The sequence below is a fragment of the Equus caballus genome, chromosome 4 (assembly GCF_041296265.1).
Source record: "Equus caballus isolate H_3958 breed thoroughbred chromosome 4, TB-T2T, whole genome shotgun sequence".
Taxonomy (NCBI): domain Eukaryota; kingdom Metazoa; phylum Chordata; class Mammalia; order Perissodactyla; family Equidae; genus Equus; species Equus caballus.
Genome location: NC_091687.1, coordinates 25,383,430 through 25,388,031, shown reverse-complemented (window position 1 = coordinate 25,388,031; position 4,602 = coordinate 25,383,430).

Sequence of the window (4,602 nt, the reverse complement as noted above, 5' to 3'; positions counted from 1 at the left end):
AAGACTCTCCTGGGTTATAATCCTCACATTTTAGCTCAGAATAAACTCACCCAAGTTTTCACTTATAGATTGGTTATGGATTATTTTCATCAACAATATATATAAGTAATATTTATAAATAAAGGATGGTCACATTCTGCAAAATAATACCTGTAACCTCTGATGGAAAAAGCCACTTAAGCTCTTGTTGACTCCCTATAAGTTCATTAAATTTATTGAATTATTAGTTTCAAAGCATTGGAATAAGGGGTTGTAGGAGATACAAAGAAATGTTAAAAATGGTTTATTTACTTATGGTTTGAAATTTAATTGGGAGACAGAATTTAAATATAAGAAAGTTGAGTAACTTTACAAGATTAGAATCTGAATTTATTATTATTAATAAGAGAAAAGGAGGTGATGCCAGCATTATGGCGAAGTAAGTTGTTCCTGTTGTTCCCTTTTAAGTTACAACAAATTGGACATCCATAACCAAGAGAGGATTCCTTACATTTCACAATAGGACACATCAATGCATCTATACTTGTGAAAGCAGGCAGACCATATTCCTGGGAGGGGAACTAGGAGAGTGGCCCCTTCTCCCTCCCTTGTGACTGTGATCCAGGGTGTGGATTCTCAAGCAGTTGCTCTTGTGACTGTGAGCAGAGGTAGCAAGAGCAGAAAAAAAGGCCCAGCAGTGGGCCTTTGTTGCAGGTGGAACATGCAGCAAGAGGCATCAGTAGCTACAACTAAATTAATGATCCAGCCACCAGTGGTGTCACCCCTAACACCAGCTCCACCAGCAGGGGGTGCACACAAATCCCTGGTTCCCCAGGACCCCAGCAGTGACAATGACACCCATGAGCCCAGCAACCCTGGCAGTGGTGCAACTATCACCCACAGACATCACAGGAGTAGCACTGCAGGTGGTGCATGGGGCAGCAGCATCCAAGCCTATGGATAGCCATTGGAGGAACATCAGACCCAAGAGACCCTGGAAGCAGAAGAGCTTGCAGCCTGGTGACCCCACTGGTGACACTTGAGACTGCAGTGACATCATAAGCAGCAAGGCACCAGCAACCTCAGAGACACAAGGCAGCAGACGGAGGGCACTGTTGACACTTCTAGCAGAAGCTGTGGAGTGTTGTAAGTACAGGCTCTTGAATACAACTAAAAGGAGCCCAAAACCAAAGTAATCAAAGGCATACCCAAATAAGCAAAGGTGACTACTACCACAAAGGTGCCAGCAGGGGATCAATTTATCAAACACCATGAAGAACTACAGTGACACAGCAGAACAGATAGATAATGACAACTCTCCAGAAACCAAACAGGAAGTACAGAAAATTACAATCTAACTGACAGATAATTCAAAGTATCTATAATAAAGAAACTCAATGAGTGACAGGAAAACTCAGACAGTTCAATGAGCTCAGGAATAAAATTAATAAACAGAAGGAGTACTTCACCAAAGAGAGTAAAACTTTAAAAAAATACCAAACAGAAATCCTGGAGATGAAGAACACAATTAATGAGATGAAAAATAATGTAGATAGCATTAAAAATAAAGCAGACATATGTAGGAGAGAGTTAGTGAGTTTGAAGATAGAAATCAAGAAATGATTCAGGTGGAGGAGGAGAGAGAACTAAGATTTTTACAAAATGAAGAAATTCTTCAAGAAACATCCAACTCAATATAGGAAAAGTAACATAAGGGTTACAGGTATCTAAGAAGGAGAAGAGAGAGAGAAAGGAACAGAGAGCTTATTCAAAGAAATAGTAGCACAGAACTCCCCAAACCAGGGGAAGGAACTTGACATGCAAACACATGAAGATAATAGAACTCCTAATGACATCAATGCAAAAAGAACTTCTCCAAGGAATGTAATAGTAAAACTATCAAATGTCAATGACAAAAAAAAAAGTATTAAGGTCAAGAGAGAAGAAAATAACCAACGAAAGAACCTCCATAAGGCTTTCAGTGGATTTCCCAGCAGAATCCCTACAGATTAGGAGACAGTGGAAAGATCTATTCAAAATACTGAGAGACAAGAACTATCAGCCAAGGATACTCTATTCAGTGAAATTATCCTATTATCCTTCAGATATGAAAAAGCAATAAAAGCCTTCCTAAACAAACAAAAGCTGAGGGAGTTCATCACCACTAGACTTGCCTTATAAGAAATGTTGAAAGGAGCCCTCCTACCTGAAACAAATAAGCAAAGGTTTACAAAGCTTTGAGCAAGGAGATAAATAGACCAGAAAAAGAAAACTTGAAGTGTATATCAGAATATGTTATTAAACAATTATAACATCAAAAACACAGGGAAAGAAAGCATTAAAAATAAATATAACCATTTCAATTGGTAACAAACTCACACTACAAAAAGGGATAATTTGTGACAACAAAAACATAGAATGAGTAGAGGAAAAAGACTGAACCTGCATAGGCTAATGGGCATAAGAAACTATCAGAAAATTAACTATCTCATCTATGAGATCCTTTATACAAACCTCATGGTAACCATAAAACAAAAAATCAGAGCCAAGTCATAAATCACAATTAAAAGAAAATGATAAAAACATCACAGAAAACCACAAAACTGAAATAGCACACTGAAATACCAGGAAAAAGAAAGAATGGAAACATAGAGCATCCAGAAAACAAAAGATAAAATTGCAGTACTAAGCCCTCTATAATCACTCTAAATGTAAATGGATTGAATTCACCAATCAAAAGACACAAAGTGGTTAGGTGGATAATCCTAAAAGACCCAACAATATGCTGCCTGCAAGAGACTCATCTCAGCTCTAAAGAAAACAGGCTCAGAGTGAATGAATGGAAGAAAATGGCAACCAGAAGAAAGTGAGTGTAGTTATACTTACATCAGACAAAACAGACTTGAAGACAAAAAAAGGTGAGACAAAGATGAGGATTATATAATGATAAAAGGGACATTCCACCAAGAAGACATAACATTCATTAATATAAATACACCTAACACAGGAGCACCAAAATATATAAGGCAATGATTAGTAGACGTAAGGGGAGAAATTGACAGAAACACAATAATAGTAGGGGCCCTTAACACTCAATTTATGTCAATGGATAGATCATCCAGGCAGAAAATCAAGAAGGAAACAGTGGCCTTAATGAAACATTAGATCAGATGGACTTAATAGATATATGTAGAACATTCCATCCAAAAACAGTAGAATACACATTCTGCTCAAGCCACACATGGAAAATTCTCCAAGGGAGACCACATGTTGGGAAACAAGGGAAGCCTCAATAAATTGAAGAAGATTGAAATCATATCAAGCATCTTCTCTGACCACGATACTATTAAACTAGAAATCAACTACAATCAGAAAGATGGAAAAGTCACAAACATATGGAGACTAAACAATATGCTACTGAACAACTATTGTATGAACGGATAAATCAAAAGAAAAGTAGCTTGGAGACAAATGAAAATAAAAACACCACATAGCAAAACTTATGGGAGGCAGCAAATGCAGTACTAACACGGAAGTTTATTGTAATACAGTCCTACCTCAAGACACAAGAAAAATCTCAAAGTCTTACACTATACCTAAAAGAACTAGATAAAGAGGAATAAACAAAATCCAAAGACAGTAGAAGGGAGGAAATAAAGACCAGAGCAGAAATAAATGAAACAAAGACAAAAAAAAAAAAAACAGAAAGGACCAATGAAACTAAGAGCTGGTTCTTGGAGCAGATAAACAAATTTGACAAGCCCTTAGCCAGACTCACAAAGAAAAAATAAAGATGATTCAAATAAATAAGTTAGAAGTGAAAGAAGAGAAATTACAATTGACATCACAGAAATACAAATGATTATAAGAGAATACTATGAAGAGCTATATGCCAACAAATTGTATAACCTAGAAGAAATGGATACATTCTTAGAATCATACAACCTCCCAAAACTGAATCAAGATGAAATAGAAAATCTGAACAGATCAATCAAAGTAAAGAGATTGAAATAGTAATCAAAGCCTGCACCAAAACAAAAGTTTAGGACCAGATGGCTTCTCTGGTGAATTCTACCAAATGATCAAAGATTAATGTCTATGCTTCTGAAACTTTTCCAAAAAATTGAAGAGGACAGGACACTTCCTAACTCCACTTATGAGGCCAAGGTTACCTTGACACCAAAACCAGACAAAGACAACACAAAAAAGGAAAATTACAGGCCAATATCACTGATGAATATAGATGCAAAAATCGTCAACAAAATGTTAGCAAGTTGAATAAAACAATACATAAAAACTTTCATAAACTACATTCAAGTGGGATGCATTCCAGGGCTGTAGGGATGATTCAACATCCAGAAATCAATCAAAGTGATACACCACGCTAACAAAATGAAAAATAAAAATACATGTAAAGAAAGTCTTTGACCAGATGCAGCATCCATTTGGGATAAAAATTCAAAATAACATGGGTATAGAAGGGAAGTACCTCAGCATAATAAAGTCCATACATGACAAACTCACAACCAACATCATACTCAATGGGGAAAAACAGAAAGCCATCCCTCTGAGAACAGGAACAAGACAAGCGTGCCCACTCTCACCACTCTTATTCAAGATAGT